The sequence below is a fragment of the Coregonus lavaretus genome (genome assembly GCF_964263955.1).
Source record: "Coregonus lavaretus genome assembly, chromosome: 7".
Taxonomy (NCBI): Eukaryota; Metazoa; Chordata; class Actinopteri; order Salmoniformes; family Salmonidae; genus Coregonus; species Coregonus lavaretus.
In genome coordinates, this window is record NC_139994.1 from 55,847,125 (window position 1) to 55,865,812 (window position 18,688).

Sequence of the window (18,688 nt, forward strand, 5' to 3'; positions counted from 1 at the left end):
CTTTACTTTACTATTTATATTTTTGAAAACTTTTACTTTTACTTCACTACATTCCTAAAGAAAATGATGTACTTTTTACTCCATACATTTTCCCTGACCCCCAAAAGTACTTGTTACATTTTGAATGCTTAGCAGGACAGGAAAATTGTCAAATTCACGCACTTATCAAGAGAACATCCCTGGTCATCCCTACTACCTGATCTGGCGGATTCACTAAACACAAATGCTTCGTTTGTAAATTATGTCTGAGTGTTGGAGTGTGCCCCTGGCTATCCGTAAATTTAAAAAACAAGAAAATCATGCTGTCTGGTTTGCGCAATATAAGGAATTTGAAATGATTTTACTTTTGATACTTAAGTATATTTAAAACCAAATACTTTTAGTCTTTTACTCAAGCAGTATTTGACTTTCACTTTTATTTCAGTCATTTTCTATTAACCTATCTTTACTTTTACTCAAGTATAACATTTGGGTACTTTTTCCACCACTGATTTACTCCTTTATGTGTAGAATATATTCTCCTTTACCATCTTTGTTCGATCTGAATGTTGCTTGGTCCGTTTTTCTCTCTCCACCCGTTTTCTGTGCTAAAGGTAAGGAATGTAAATATTTTCCTTAGTGAACAATAGTTTGTACTGTACGTCAACCCTGACCTGTAGTTTTGGTTGTGCCTCTGTTTTGCCATCTCATCTTTCCATTCTATTGAATTCAAAGTCACCAATGCCATTCAATAAAAGGTATTAAACATATCCAAATAGATGTATTGTATTATGTGCCTGTCAGTGTGGATAGAACTCATTTCAACAGCCCGATCGGAATGCCATGCTGAACACCAAAAAACCAGGGTGGCATTTGTGTATGTGCCCCAGCTGCCCTGGCAGCTGTACAAACTCCCGACCGTGAGAAACTACCAAGAGAGCAAGGTGAAAATCCTCTCTCAAGTCCTGTGTTTACTCTATGTACATAGTGTGGTTAATTCTGGCTTCATTTTATATATGGACTGTGGACAATGGACTGTAAAACTTGCATAGCTGAGGCTGGTCTTTCTCTGGGCAAGCCATTGCAAAACACCACTGAATGGCACGTCATGCACCTAAATATTTTGAGGGGAAACTTTAATATCTTTGAATTAATACAGTGTCAATCAACTACATTTAGTATTTTTTTATCCGACAAATGAATGAAATTTGAGTGGGCATTGAGAATTGAACAGCCTCGGTTGAATGGTGTTAGTATCATAAGAAGGTTGTATAAAACTGAATGTTTTATTAACACTGAAATTATACAAATTAAATTATATTTACTTGTTATTTTCAACTACATAAGTGGATTTATTTGTTGTTTTGTTATTGGAGCATTAAAATATGTTCCTTTCACTCACTTGGACACGAGTGAACGTTGGAGGTTATTTTTGTTGTCTTACACTGCCACTGTGTGGTAGTAAATGGAACTACAGCTTTGTTGCAATATTAAGTGAATATGAACACAATGTTGCATCACAAAATAAGGTGTTTTGAACCCATTAAACGTATCACAAACCATCTATCCATAACTCCCTAAACCATATCTGTCGTTATGATACATTTTGCATAAAAATAAGATAAATATAAAATATTAATATTTATGCCTCAGTATGAAGGGAAGCATCATTTGTATTATGTATTATGTGACTTTGTTTTTTGCGTTAATAAGCATATTGTGGCATGACGTATCGCCGGCTATGCAGATTGTTTTCAATAGATGTGAAAAATGCCTCCATGGCCCTCCTCTAAGTCAAGCAGAATGAATTTCTCTTGTGTCTTGTGATGAATAACAACCTATTGTGCGGCCATCAATAATGTTTTTGAAGCCGGCAGTGAATATTTAGACGCAGATTTAAAAAAAATATATATGTAAGATTTAACAACCTTTTACACCACTTCTCTAACCTGACTTGAAAACCTTTGGACCAGATAATAAATGCTTGAAAGTTAATTCACCAAAGTTTGCCTCTTATTTTACAGAGGGAAAAACAACATTGTGTTTTATATATTTCCACACTATAAGGTTGGAATAATACTGTGAAATTGTGAAAATTATGCTAATGCCCTTTTAGTGTGAGAGCTGATGGAAAAGACCGCCTCAAATCTCAGCCTGTTTTGGTGGGATGGAGTTTTGGCCTGCCTGGTGACATCACCAGACCGTAAATTAGTTAATAGACCAATAAGAAAGAGAGTTCCAAACCTCTCTGCCAATAACATCTAGTTATCAGTTTTTCCCTCAAACCACTCCCAGACAGTCCTAGCAAAATTCTTTCTTGAGAAATTGCTCTTTGCTAAGAAGCTATTTTTGTTTATTTTTGACCATTTTGAAAACAATCACAGAAAGGTACTTCATTGTTACCCAGAAATGATTTGATATTGAGATAAAAACGGCTGCATTGGACCTTTAAGAGTATAATATAAGTATGGTAAAGGGACACTTCACCACTTTTTTAAAACACCATAATCATTCTCTCCAGCACCATACCAATGTCTTTAAATGTGAAACAGCATTTTTCTACTTTCTCCAGTCAAAAGGATAAGAAGAAAAGGTTATAAGAAAATTACCCCCTATGATGTCATCGAGGGTAGAGATAAAGTGTGGAAAACAACAAATTAACACACTAATAATCATTTTATGACATCAATAATACAGTTCAGTTAGGATCATACAAAACTGTGCAACCTCTAGTCCTACCAACTCCCAAACGTAAGGTTGCATTTTGCAGACTTGACAAGCCCACATTCAATTAGGTAAACACTATAATCAAGTGGTTATTTTCAGTATCAAATTGGGGGTTAAACAAAAGACGTTGAGTTATTTCCCTATGATTTATGCTTGTCAAGTTATGTCATTTTTGCTCGGAATTCCAGATTGGACTGGGTGAGTAATTTCCCAGCCCGTGTCTCTCATTACTGATTGATTCATCTTTCCATGTGACTAGCTAGGGAGCAGTATGGGTGAGAGAACTGCTCCAGAATTGATTGCTTGAAATATAAGGAGAAGTTAGTACTGCGCCTAACGAGAGGCAAGATTGGCCTTTTGTGATAGTCTGGATGGGAAAATATGTGCCTATTACAGGTTTGAGTGCTGAAACATTAATTAACATTTAAATAATTCACTGTTACAGCCTATTTTATTAAGCCCCACGAATATTCAACTTTAATTCATTACAGGGGGAATTTATTCTATTAGGCTGTGATGTAGAAAGTCGCTCAGGAAGCCGTTTCCAAACGTGCTTTCCAATTAAGCCGCAAATATATCATGTATATAGATCAATATAGATTGATTCTGAATTAGGACATTTAATTGTAACATTCGATCACAGTCGCAAATGGAGATTTGTGCCGACTAACGTTCTCACAAATTAGCAAGGGAGACACATTTGTATTTGGCCAAACTTAACTTGTTATATTTTGACAGGCCCTATAAAAAATTCAACGGCCAGAGAACTCATTTACCTAATGTAAATATCTGAATAATTTAGCTGTTAATTAACAAGTATCTCCATAATAAATTATGTAAAAATGTTTGAGTTTGATGTCTTCACGTGTACAGGTACAGAGGCGCTGACTTCTAGAAAATAATTACAATTTCTATTTACTGATTACCCTCATATGCATATTCCCGGGAGAAATGGTGTAATGAAATTGTTTCTTTAATATCAAGATAAAGAGATGTGCCCCTTGTGTACTGAACTGATAGCTTCCATATATCTCACCATTTCTTCCTCTCTCGCATTCTTGGTCTTCTTATCTCAGTCTCTCTCTCAGCCAATCAGAAAGTGACAGAGGAGAAGTCTGTACTAAGACCGTGTCTCTTTTTTCTCTCACCCTCTCTCACTCTCTCTCATATGTATATGTGTGCCTCTGTCTATCTCCCTTGTCTCGCTTTCTCTTTCACCCTCTCTCTCGCCCTCTCTCCTCCCTCTCTTTCTCTACGGAGCTCATCTCTTTCCCGCATTCTAATCGTATTTCTCAGTCTCCATTGACAAGAGAGGAGAAGAAAGAAAGAAAGAAAACCAGCCCAAACTTTATAAATCCCATTGACCTATTTCACCAGACATTTAGCTGGGAATTCATAATCATGCCAAACACTGAAGAATACATTTAGAAGAAATGTGTTATTTTTTCCCACTTCCCCTCATCACAACCTCGACATCTTCTTTGAGCTGGAAGCCATTTCCAGCACATCCCATTCTGTGTGTGTGTGTGTGCGTGTGGGGGGGGGGTAAATTATTTTGCATGACGTTACTCGCTTTTCGGAGCTCCGCCGCTACTTTTGTCCATGTCGTTAGAAGCGTAACATCGGAGTTAAAAAGTGCTTTGGATAGCCTCGACGTTGATTCTTGAAATTGGGGATGAGACAAGATTGAGGGATGAATGCTTCTGCCTCGAAGGCAGGAACCGGAATTAGCGGGAGCCATGCAGAGAACTAAATTACACAGAAATTATAGTTGATCTCAACCGCATACAAGCAATTTTTGGATCTGTGTTGAAACCTATCTATAGCAGAACAGAAATGATCAAATGCTCAAATACATTTACAGAACTTCTGATCACTTTCTTGCCTTAGTACCTGACTTGCATATCTTAGACCAGGGTTTTCCAAACTCGGTCCTGGGGCCCTCCCTGGGTGCACATTTTGGTTTTTTGCCCTAGCACTACACAGCTGATTCAAATAACCAACTCATGATCAAACTTTGATTATTTGAATCAGCTGTGTAGTGCTAGGGTAAAAACCAAAACGTGCACCCAGGGGGGAAACCCTGTCTTAGACCCACCTTTGCAAAACATTCAATACAAATGTAATCTGTGAATACAAAATTCACTGCGAAGTGTTTTGTTCACAGAATATTAACACATCGTTTTCATTAGAAGAGAAATGTGTGCAATTGTGTTCACTGTTTCCGGCAATCAGTTAATCCTACTGCACAAAATTCTAAATCATCCCATCATTGTCATACCATGTACACAATATATTGAAAGATCTAGGCAATGGGGGCTGTCTAATTGTTATGATTTTTTACAATATTCCGGACATGCAGAGATGCAGAGAATGAAGTTGGGTTACTCCAAGTCATCATCATTTGGGCCTATACATTTATATCAGTTGTGTTCCTCCATTATAATATTCACCTGCCCTTATTTCTATTGTGGATTGTGTATATGTGTGCCAATGGAAAGTCTACAAAACTATCAGTAAACCAACCTTTGTATTGACTACGTGATGATACTGATGAATGAATCCTGCTTATTTTTATATATATTTTTTGTCAGGAATAATATTTGATTAGATTCATATGAAATTGTTTGGTGAAACATGCATAAAAGGAGAGTCATTGGCCATAATTCTCCACCTTTGGATAGTTGTACTTCTAATTTTGATCATCATAATTTAGTGACTGCAAAGAAAATGTATTTTTGAAACACAGACTTACTTAGTTTTTTCTGCTTGCACTCAAGAGATAAGTATGGTTGCATTAATCTTTTTGCAGGCAGAAGTGTTCGTTTTTGATGAATGTATAAGCAATTTTGATGGTATAATATAATGTTGCTGAATGTATTTATGTTTTGAGAAGGGACAACATTGTTCCAAAAAACGCTATTCATTTTTCTTTGTGGTCCCCCCCGAGAAACAGGAAATTAGGTTGCCAACAACTGTTCAAGCCCAACCTTTCCCACGTATGACGGCTCTCTGTGATGGGGGTTCACAGACCACTTCAGAAATTGAAAGTTCGTAGTATATTTATCCACTCCTGAGAGCCCAGTGGGCAAAGATTGGTATTCTGGGCATGTGGGTGCTGTAGGTAGGCCTAGCGGGGGGTGGGAGAGAGACCCCCTGTATGTGTCAGCCAGCTCGTTCAATTTGATGTCAAAATTGGACATCTATCCATGTCCTGAGGACGTTGGGAAATGCCTTAAAACCGGCCGCTAAGGGCAACAGTGAGCATTATTACCATCAAGTAGGCTTGGGTTTTGCTAGGGTGTTGTGGATGGACTTAATCCCATGACTCTGGATCAGAAGGATGTGTTGTTGATTTCAACCCTATCCCAAACCTTAACCCTTACCTTAACCATTTGGAATGAGTGCCTAAACGTAATGTTTTAACCCTATCCCAAACCTTAACCCTTACCTTAACCATTCGCAATGAGTGCCTAAACTCAACCCTTAACTTCGAAATTTGATGTTTGGAGAAAAGTGGATGAATGTCTAACTCTGCAGGGAGACTGTGAGAGCTTGTGGGTATGTGTTGAGGTGGCCAATGAGCCACCTCAATCATGGCAGAAACCACAGGGGAGAGAGAGAGTGAGTGTGTGTTTGTATCACACCGGGACAACTGAAACCAGCTTGAAATAAGAAGTGACTATATCCTGATGTGATGATACCAGGAGAAGCAGAGAGAGAAATAGAGAATATACACTATTGCTGTGCCAGTATGCAAACTGACTCCCTTTGAAAATGTCAACAAAGACAGAGACAAAATCTGAAACACCCTTGTCATTGACACTCACCAATTTAACAACCACAACACACCAAAACAATATCTAACCATTTCCACAAAAACATCAATTATCCCTACCAAAATGGTCAATAAAGCCCCATAATCATCCTAAAATCACCCTAAAACATAGCATGAAGGATTACAGTTTCAGTAATCACCGTTGAATGCTGCCGCTTTAGCCTTACACCAAAAGATATCAGTGCCAAGTAAGCGGAGATGCCTCCGTCCACCTTCCTCTCACTAGTGAGAGAGCAGGGAGGTGAGGTGGTGGTGGGGAGCAACAATGTGCCACTGCCTCGCTAACACTAATTAGCTCTAGGTGTTGTACGACATGCTCCCGCTCATCCACTTTGTCACTCAGGGTTGGAGTGTGGCTAATGAGTGAGTTATCTAGGCCCTGGTAATAATGCATTCAAATGAACACCGCTGACCTGACCTATGGGATGGCTTTTTAATCTCACCACTTAATACCAATCAGACCGTTCCCTCAAAGCTCGTTAGCTCAACTTTCATTGATCAAATAAGTGTTAATTATGTTTAATTGCTCTGTGACATTGCACACGAATCTTCAGGTGTTTTGGGTGAGGGGAAGGGGGGTGGTGCCATGAGAAAAAGTGACATGGGGGTGTGTGTGTTAGGGAGTGTAAATCCCTTATAGAGTTAGAGATTGCGGAGGCTAATAAGGTCACATGTAAAAGAGCTTTCATTTTGTTTGGATTAGCATAATCATTATCCGTTGGCGCCAAAACCCAACGCTGGATTGTTGTGCAAACATTGTTTTCCGACGGAACACAAACTTTCCGAGGGGGGCCGGGGAAATGTAATAATAATTACCTGGGTGACATTAGTAATTTAAGCATTCACACTTCAGCAAATAAGCTTTTTTTATTGGATAAAGGTATTGTTGTTGTGAGCGAGAGAATGTGTGTCTGTGTCAGTTTCTGCCTCTCAGCCAGACAGCATTGAACCCCAGCAACATGAGGAATAACCCCCTTCAGGTGTTTGGCTATTGGTGTTTTTGTTTTTCCAAGTGATACCGGTAATAAATAGCGCATCAGGTGGAGTTCAAGGCTACAAACAAATGGGCTTATGCATTGGCTGGCTTTTTGGGGGCTTGTATTGTTATACATCTCTTGGATGTGTGTGTGTCTCTCTTTTTGTCTGTGAATGTGTGTGTATGTGTGTGTCGAACAGGTCTATGAAGGTAAATCAAAGGCCCTCAGACATCACAGGGAGGCGACAGAGCCGTAACCAGGGTTTGAGTTTTAGTGAGGTCTGGAAGTGGGTGGGGGAGCATTATTATCACCTTGGCTGCTGTAGGTTCATTCATCCACCTCAGTCGATCTACAAACACATGGCCTATCAGCTATACAACTGTAATGTTATACCCCGGAAACGGGTGAAATATGAGAAATGATTCACACTGACACGTAGCATCGGTGACTGTTCAGTCAGTTGTAATGATGAATTGCATAAAATCATCAACATAGACATCTCTTTTCTCAAATTACGTAGCGTTCACGTTTGTATTCCTAGGCATTACTAATCAAGCTCTGCACAAACAGACATCAATGGAGCTCACAGGTGACCCTATTATCACATTCACATCAATTATATTAATTATAGTATGAAAATGTATGCACTCACTAACTGCAAGTCGCTCTGGATAAGAGCGTCTGCTAAATGACAAATGACCAAAAAAAATGTATTCGAATATTACTTACGATTCTGTATTAAAATCAATGATGTAGTGGTAAAAAAAGGTGGGTAATGGATAAGACGAACAACTACTCAATATAAATAAAAACGTATTACATTTTTATGACTGTATTGTCTGCATTTTGATTGAATTTTAATGCAGGTGTAGGCCTATAGGGAAGATAGGCCATCACGAGGTGTTCATATTGAAACATATATCTTTTTTAAGTTTGGGAACCACTGTACTAACCTCTCTCTCTGCTTGCTACCTCTCTCTGTCTCCTCTGCTTCCTCCTACGTGCATTGCAGCCTGCCTCAGCCTCAGCACTAAGCGCCACATCACTATCTGTCTCAGTAGCCTACTCTCTGTAAAGCAAAGTTATTATGAGAATTTAGGAGGCAATTTTTTGGAAAAAGGAAAAGGCACGCTCACACGCACGCACGCACACACACACACACACACACACACACACACACACACACACACACACACACACACACACACACACACTGGAGTGACTTACCCTGAAGGCCCACCACTCCCCAAACTCACTACAGCCCCCTTCTTTATGTTGTGTACAACCAATTTGAATTGAACTGAATGGGGTGCAATTAAGAGGGATTTTACGGGATTTGCTAAGAGCTCAGAGGAGACCAAGGCCTATACCTTGGGTAGCCAATTCGTTTGATAATGTATGTTTCCAGTTCAATTTAATAACGCAACAATGGCCACTCAAAGTGTTGCTCGAAGACAACTGTCATCATACATACGGTAGTCACTGAAAGACACAACATTGGAACCTCAATAATAACGGGATTAGATTCATGGCAATTGTTATTCCAGCAACCCTTTTGTTAAGACAACAGATTTTTGTTACTGCATTGCTCGGAAACAACCTTCCCCTCCCCTGTGACGCTCCAATGGACGCAAAAACTCCACCAACCAGTTGTGTGCTGTGCACTGACTTGAAACATGTTGGATACTATGTGGTCATTCTTATATAAATATAATTATTTTAGAATATACTTTTGAAGGGAGACTTGGCCCAAGACTTGACCATACAGTACATGTTTATTACATAGATGTGAGGGCAATATACACCAGTGGTTCCCAAACTGTGGGGCACACCCCCTAGAGGAACTCAGTCTGGTTTCAACTTACTCTTGAAAGTTGTAATAGTAGAATGCACAAGGTGCAATTTCGAAATTGGGTAGTGCATCATCAGTTTTCCTCTTGTCATGTCAGTCAATGCATACTTTAGAGAGCTATTTATAACTTGTCAGGGCGTGGGATGTTCCCCAATGCTGGAAGGGGGGCCTGAGTGAAAAAGTTTGTGAACCCCTGATATACACTGAGTGTACAACATTTTTGGTATTTTGTATTTTATTAGGATCCCCATTAGCTGTTGCAAAAGCATCAGCTACTCTTCCTGGGGTCCACACAAAACATGACATAATACAGAACATTAATAGACAAGAACAGCTCAAGGACAGAAATACATCAATTAAAAAATGGCACACATAGCCTACATATCAATATATACACACAAACTATCCTAATATTGAGTTGCACCCCCTTTTGCCCTCAGAACAGCCTCAATTTGTCGGGGCATGGACTCTACGAAAGCGTTCCACAGGAATGCTGGCCCATGTTGACTCCAAAGCTTCCCACAGTTGTGTCAAGTTGGCTGGATGTCCTTTGGGTGGTGAACCGTTCTTGATACACACGGGAAACTGTTGAGCGTGAAAAACCCAGCAGCTTTGCAGTTCTTGACACACTCAAAAACCGGCGCGCCTGGCACCTACTACCAGACCCCGTTCAAAGGCACTTCAATCTTTTGTCTTGCCCATTCACCTTCTGAATGGCACACATACACAATCCATGTCTCAATTGTCTCAAGGCTTAAAAATCCTTCTTTAACCTATCTCCTCCCCTTCATCTACACTGATTGAAGTGGATTTAACTCGTGACATCAATAAGGGATAATAGCTTTCACCTGAATTAAACTGGTCAGTGTATGTCATTGAAAGAGCAGTGTTCCTAATGTTTTGTACACTCAGTGCATACAGTGCCTTCAGAAAGTATTCACACCCCTTGACTTTTTCTACATTTTGTTGTGTTACAAAGTGGTATTAAAATTGATTTAATTGCAATTTTTTGTCAACGATCTATACAAAATACTATGTAATGTCAAAGTGCAAAAAAAAATTTAACATTTAAAAATGTAATGGAAAATAAAACCCAAAAATATATTTGTTAGATAAGTATTCAACCCCTGATTCAATACAGGTTAGAATCACCTCTGGCAGTGATTACAGTTGTGAGTCTTTCTGGGTAAGTCTCTAAGAGCTATGCACACCTGGATTGTACAATATTTGTCCATTATTCTTAAAACAAATCTTCAAACTCTGTCAAGTTGGCTGTTGATCATTGCTAGACAACCATTTTATGGTCTTGCCATAGATTTTCAAGCCAATTTAAGTCAAAATTGTAACGAGGCCACTCAGGAACATTCAATGTCGTCTTAGTAAGCAACTCCAGTGTATATTTGGCCTTGTGTTTTAGGTTATTGTCCTGATGAAAGGTGAATTCTTCTCCCAGTGTCTGTTGGAAAGCAGACTGAACCAAGTGTTCCTCTAGGCGTTTGTCTGTACTTAGCTATATTCCGTTTATTTTTACCCTAAAAAACTCCCTAGTACTTGCCAATGACGAGCATACACATAACATGATGCAGCCACCATCATGCTTGAAAATATGAAGAGTGGTACTCAGTAATGTATTGTGTTGGATTTGCCTGAAACATAACGCTTTGTATTCAGGGCAAAAATTTCATTTCTTTGCCATATTTTTGCAGTAATACTTTAGTGCCTTATTACAAACAGGATGCATGTGTTGGAATAATTTTATTCTGTACAAGCTTCCTTCTTTTCACTCTGTGATTTAGGTAAGCATTGTGGAGTAACTACAATGTTGTTGATCCATCCTCAGTTATCTCCTATCACAGCCATTAAACTCTGTAACTGTTTTAGAATCACTACTGGCCTCATGGTGAAATCCCTGAGTGGTTTCCTTCCTCTCCGGCAACTGAGTTAAGAATTTTAGCAGTGACTGGATGTGTTGATACATCATCCAAAGTGTAATTAATAACTGCATCATGTTCAAAGGGATATTCAATGTCTGCTTCTTTTTTTGTACCCATCTACCAATAGGTGCCCTTCTTTGCAAACCATTGGAAAATCTCCCTGGTCTTTGTGGTTGAATCTGTGCTTGAAATTCACTGCTCGACTGAGGGACCTTACAGATAATTGTCTGTGTGGGGTACAGAGATGGGGTAGTCATTTAAAAATAATTTCCCTGCAACTTATTATGTGACTTGTTAAGCACATTTTTTATCTTGAATTTATTTAGGCTTGCGATAATAAAAGGGTGGAATACATTTCAGCTTTTCATTTTTAATTAATTTGTAAACATTTCTAAAAACATAATTCCATTTTGACATTATGGAGTATTGTGTGTAGATCAGTGACACAAAATCTCAATTTAATCAATTTTAAATTCAGGCTGTAAAACAACAAAATGTGGAAGAAGTCAAGGGGTGTGATTACTTTCTAAAGGCACTGTATACATGTGAGGGCAGACCTTAGACATACAGTGCATTCGGAAAGTATTCAGACCCCTTTAAGTCCCCTGTAGCTCAGTTGGTAGAGCATGGCGCTTGCAACGCCAAGGTTGTGGGTTCGTTTCCCATGGGGGGCCAGTATGAAAATGTATGCACTCACTAACTGTAAATCGCTCTGGATAAGAGTGTCTGCTAAATGACAAAAAAAAACAAAAAAACATGTTTTATTTGTTACGTTACAGTCTTATTCTAAAATGGATTAAATAAATAAAAACCCTCATCAATCTACACACAATACCACATAATGACAAAGTGAAAACAGGGTTTTAGAATTTTCAGCAAATGTATTAAAAATAAAAAACATAAATACCTTATTTACATAAGTATTCAGACCCTTTGCTATGAGTCTTGAAATTCAGCTCAGGTGCATCCTGTTTCCATTGATCATCCTTGAGATGTTTCTACAACTTGATTGGAGTCCACCTGTGGTAAATTCAATTGATTGGACATGATTTGGAAAGGCACACACCTGTCTATATAAGGTCCCACAGTTGACAGAGCATGTCAGAGCAAAAACCAAGCCATGAGGTCGAAGGAATTGTCCGAAGAGCTCCGACACAGGATTGTGTCGAGGCACAGATCTTGATACGTAAAGGACTCAGACCATGAGAAACAAGATTATCTGATCTGATAAAACCAAGATTGAACTCTTTGGCCTGAACGCCAAGCGTCACATCCAACAGGACAACGACCCTAAGCACACAGCCAAGACAACGCAGGAGTGGCTTCGTGACAAGTCTCTGAATGTCCTTGAGTGGCCGAGCCAGAGCCCTGTCTTGAACCTGATCAAACATCTCTGGAGAGACCTGAAAATAGCTGTGCAGCGACGCTCCCCATTCAACCTGACAGAGCTTGAGAGGATCTGCAGAGAAGAATGGGAGAAACTCCCCAAATACAGGTGTGCCAAGCTTGTAGCGTCATACCCAAGAAGACTCAAGGCTGTAATCACTGCCAAAGGTGTGTGGTGTCCGAGACAACGATGCTGATTATGCTGTAATGATAAGAATTCCTCTGACGCTGTACTTTGATTATAAAGGTTTATTATTTCAAAGGATTCCAGCGTCAATTTACAGACATCTGCAGATATCTGGAGAATAACCGGACCCAATCTCTGATATGTTATTTCTCCCGGTCCTTTGTTCAAAACATGGTATTAATCCTATGTAACATAAGATGGGTGGTTTTTTGACAGACCAATCCCTGGGCTCCACATATCTCCAAATGTCCTCTATTCCAAGAAGCCTATGTAGTAATGCTTTCCAGATGTTTCAGCAAAGCAGAGTAAAGTTCATCTATTACACCATTTGCAAATGTCAGCAAAATCATAGACCTTCAGACACTACAGGTGCTTCAACAAAGTACTGAGTAAAGGGTCTGAATACTTATGTAAATGTAATATTTCAGCTTTTTTATTTTATAAATGTGCAGAAAAATTATATTTTTTAATCAATTTTAGAATAAGGCTGTAACGCAACAACATGTGGAAAAAGTCAAGGGGTCTGAATACTTTCTGAATGCACTGTAGGTTTAGTAAACAAGCCTGTCATTGGTTGAAAGGGCCTTGTACACTAGCCTCTACTTGAAAGCCATGAGAGTGTTCTATATAGGCTGTGGGAGGCAGGTTCGTCTCTCTGTCTATCGTGGCGAGGCCCATTGTCATGCAGTGCCTCAGGTAAAAAGCCCGGTCGTCACTCATTCCTGTGACGGCTGGTTCTATCTACCCTGACGGTGACTGATACTGATGACAGGAGTGTGTGTGTGTGTGTGTGTGTGTGTGTCTATGAGTAATTTCCGAGTGGGGTCTAGTGGGTGGAGGCTGTGTGTGTGAGAGAGATGGATGCCACCATGGCTGGGGTCTCTGTTGGAGGCCGTTGGGCAGTACCATGCCAGGCAGCCGTGCCCATGAGGGGGATAGACGGACGACCAAGGACGGCCTTATGATGGATCAGTTGTCACATGGTCGGTGAAGAGGCACGGTAGCAAAACAGCAGAGTGTGTCCATTGGTGTTTCTACTGTGGTCCTGTGTGGCTCAGTTAGTAGAGTAGGTGCTTGCAACGCCAGGATTGTGGGTTCGATTCCCACCGGGGACCAGTATGAATTTTTTTTATATGAAAATGTGTGCAGTTGCTCTGGACAAGAGCGTCTGCTAAATGACTAAAATATACTGTCCACTTCAGTAGCTGGTACTGTATTTCAAAGGGTGCACATTTTCGTTCTATCCCAGCACTAACACATCTGATCCAACCAATCAAAGGCTCAGTCATTAATTGATTAGTTGAATCAGGTGTGTCAGTGCTGGGATAGAACAAAACTGTGCATGCACTTTTGAGACAGACCCAGTGGCCGGTATGATCAATCACCAGCCTGGCCGAGGTGCCTGAGGCCCCCTAGTGGACACATGGGTGTGTAACTCGATGTGACCACGTGTCATTACTGGACCTATAGCAAGGACTTTTTTAGAGGTGTGAGGTGTTCAAATCACCACAACGTGCTCTGGGAGCTGAGTGTGTGTGTGTGTGGATGGAGGCTGAAGGTGGTGTGTTTGTGCATGTGCTGAAGGTGGTGTTCCTTGGATTCATTGCTTTTGTGTGCATGTCTGCATACATGTGCACACGTATGTTCACACGCAGCCTTCCCCCAGGAGATCAATATGTCTCCATGGAACATTGTCCTGACTCCCGGCACGTGGAGCGAGTAGAGACTAAGGGGTTGTAGGGGAGGAGGGGAAGAAAGAACAGCACAGTAAATGGGTTTGATGCAAATGGCAACAGAGGACATCGGAATCAATTTACCTTATTGAAACAAATGGGGAGAGCATCTCGGCCGGGGTGGGATTTTTTTGTTGTTGGCCGCTCCCATTGTTATTGTAATTAACGCTCCCAACCCAAATCCCTGACACCCCACTCTTCATTCTCCCCCTGCACCCCAATCCCGGCGACCCCATTGCCGGGCCCTGCCTCAGAATCCCTTTTACCTTAATGAAAAAGCCCTGGCGTTCGCAGGTCACATGTATATGCTGTAATCATGATTCATAGTCCCAGGTGACATGCTAAAAGGCATATGAGATCTGCAGAGGAAAGCATTTAGGAAGGGTAGTCCATGTAGGGTGTAGCCCACCCCTTTCTCAGTAACCCTCCAAGGTGGCTTATGGTCATTCCTGGAACGCTCTCATGTTGATAAACTTGGCGACATTCATGGAATCCAATATACAAAATTGACCCCCCCTCAAGATGACCTTGGGGGACACCAAAGCAGCCACTCCAGCACAATGACTATTTCATATACATATGCAGTACCACGCCACACTCAGGAATAGCCACTGCAACTACAGGCATCAATACAGCCACCCGTAGAAGAAGAAACAACAATGGCAACTCCTCAATGGGACGGCTATGTACAGTACCAGTCAAAAGTTTGGACACACTTACTCATTCAAGGGTTTTTCTTTATTTTGACTATTTTCTACATTGTAGAATAATAGTGAAGACATCAAAACTATGAAATAACACATATGGAATCATGTAGTAATCAAAAAAGTGTTAAACAAATCAAAATATATTATATAAGCCTCAGATTGAGGGAGATTATCAGTGGTTTTGTATGTCTTCTATTTCCTAATAATTGCTCCCACAGTTGATTTCTTCAAACCAAGCTGCTTACCTATTGCAGATTCAGTCTTCCCAGCCTGGTGCAGGTCTACAATTTTGTTTCTGGTGTCCTTTGACAGCTCTTTGGTCTTGGCCATAGTGGAGTTTGGAGTGTGACTGTTTGAAGTTGTGGACAGGTGTCACGGTTTCGGCCGAGGCTGCTCCTCCTCCTTGTTCGGGCAGGTTTCGGCGGTCGTCGTCCCCGGAGTACTAGCTATCACCGTTTGATGTTTTCGATGTCTGTTTGGTTTTGTCTGATTGTGTACACCTGTTTCCTGTTTGGTTGATTATGTCTCCTATAAGTTTCTCGTTTGGTTAGTCTTGTGTTGTGTGTTATTGTCCGCCTGTCGGTAGGAGCTGCGAGTTTCTGCTCTGTTTATTTGTTTGGTGTTTTTACGCACAGTTTGCGTAATCGCTCGCCTCTGTTTGTTTCGAGGCCCGTGTTTTGTATTTTGTCACTTTATGACTAGTAAAGTCTGTTGGACTAAGCCTCTGTGTCCTGCGCCTGACTCCTACACCACAACCACATCAGTTCCTGACAACAGGTGTCTTTTATACTGATAACAAGTTCAAACAGGTGCCATTAATACAGGTAACGAGTGGAGGACAGAGGAGACTCTTAAAGAAGAAGTTACAGGTCTGTGAGAGCCAGAAATCTTGCTTGTTTGTAGGTGACCAAATACTTATTTTCCACCATAATTTGCAAATAAATTCATAAAAAATCCTAGAATGTGATTTTATGGAATTTTTTTCCTCATTTTGTCTGTCATAGTTGACGTGTACCTATGATGAAAATTACAGGCCTCTCTCATCTTTTTAAGTGGGAGAACTTGCACAATTGGTGGCTGACTAAATACTTTTTTCCCCACTGTACAGGCCCGTCTGAAGTTTGCCAATGAACATCTGAATGATTCAGAGGAGAACTGGGTGAAAATGTTGTGGTCAGATGAGACCAAAATCGAGCTCTTTGGCATCAACTCAACTCGCCGTGTTTGGAGGAGGAGGAATGCTGCCTATGACCCCAAGAACACCATCCCCACCGTCAAACATGGAGGTGGAAACATTATGCTTTGGGGGTGTTTGTCTGCTAAGGGGACAGGACAACTTCACCGCATCAAAGGGACGATGGATGGGGCCATGTACTGTCAAATCTTGGGTGAGAACCTCCTTCCCTCAGCCAGGGCATTGAAAATGGGTCGTGGATGGGTATTCCAGCATGACAATGATCCAAAACACATGGCCAAGGCAACAAAGGAGTGGCTCAAGAAGAAGAACATTAAGGTCCTGGAGTGGCATAGCCAGTCTCCAGACCTTAATCCCATAGAAAATCTGTGGAGGGAGCTGAAGGTTCGAGTTACCAAACGTCAGCCTCGAAACCTTAATGACTTGGAGAAGATCTGCAAAGAAGAGTGGGACAAAATCCCTCCTGAGATGTGTGCAAACCTGGTGGCCAACTACAAGAAACGTCTGACCTCTGTGATTGCCAACAAGGGTTTTGCCACCAAGTACTAAGTCATGTTTTGCAGAGGGGTCAAATACTTATTTCCCTCATTAAAATGCAAATCAATTTATAACATTTTTGACATGCGTTTTTCTGGATTTTTTTGTTTGTTATTCTGTCTCTCACTGTTCAAATAAACCTACCATTAAAATTATAGACTGATCATGTCTTTGTCAGTGGGCAAACGTACAAAATCAGCAGGGGATCAAATACTTTTTCCCCTCACTGTAGTCACCTGGAAGGCATTTCAACTAACATTTGTGCCTTGTTAAAAGTTAATTTGTGGAATTTCTTTCCTTCTTAATGCATTTCAGCCAATCAGTTGTGTTTTGACAAGGTAGGGGTGGTATACAGAAGATAGCCCCATTTGGTAAAAGACCAAGTCCATATTATGGCAAGAACAGCTCAAATAAGCAAAGAGAAACGACAGTCCATCATTACTTTAAGACATGAAGGTCAGTCAATCCAGTACATTTTAAGAACTTTGAAAGTTTCTTCAAGTGCAGTCGCAAAAACCATAAATGATGAAACTGGCTCTCATGAGGACCGCCACAGGAATGGAAGACCCAGAGTTACCTCTGCTGCAGAGGGTAAGTTCATTAGAATTACCAGCCTCAGAAATTGCAGCCCAAATAAATACTTCACAGAGTTCAAGTAACAGACACATCTCAACATCAACTGTTCAGAGGAGACTGCAAAGAAACCACTACTAAAGGACACCAATAATAAGAAGCCAAGAAACACGAGCAATGGACATTAGACCGGTGGAAATCTGTCCTTCGGTCTGATGAGTCAAAATTTGAGATTTTTGGTTTCAACCGCCGTGTCTTTGTGAGAAGCAGAGTAGGTGAACGGATGATCTCCGCATATGTGGTTCCCACCGTGAAGCATGGAGGAGGAGGTGTGATAGTGTGGGGGTGCTTTGCTGGTGAAACTGTCTGTGATTTATTTAGAATTGAAGGCACACTTAACCAGCATTGCTACCACAGCATTCTGCAGCGATACGCCAACCCATCTGGTTTGTGCTTAGTGGGACTATCATTTGTTTTTCAACAGGACAATGACCCAAAACACACCTCCAGGCTATGTAAGGGCTATTTGACCAAGGAGAGTGATGGAGTGCTGCATCAGATGACCTGGCCTCCACAATCCCCCGACCTCATCCAAATTGAGATGGTTTGGGATGAGTCGGACCGCAGAGTGAAGGAAAAGCAGCCAACAAGTGCTCAGCATGTGTGGGAACTCCTTCAAGACGGAAAAGCATTCCAGGTGAAGCTGGTTGAGAGAATGCCAAGAGTGTGCAAAGTTGCCATCAAGGCAAAGGGTGGCTATTTGAAGAATCTAAAATCGAAAATATATTTTGATTTGTTTAACACTTTTTTGATTACTACATGATTCCATATGTGTTAGTTCATAGTTTTGATGTCTTCGCTATTATTCTACAATGTAGAAAATAGTAGAAATAAAATAAAAACCTTGAATGAGTAGGTGTGTCCAAACTTTTGACTGGTACTGTACATAGCCGTCCCATTGAGGATTTGCCATTGTTGTTTCTTCTTCTATGGGTGGCTGTATTGATGCCTGTAGTTGCAGCGGCTATTCCTGAGTGTGGCGTGGGCATTGTGTGTGTGTACA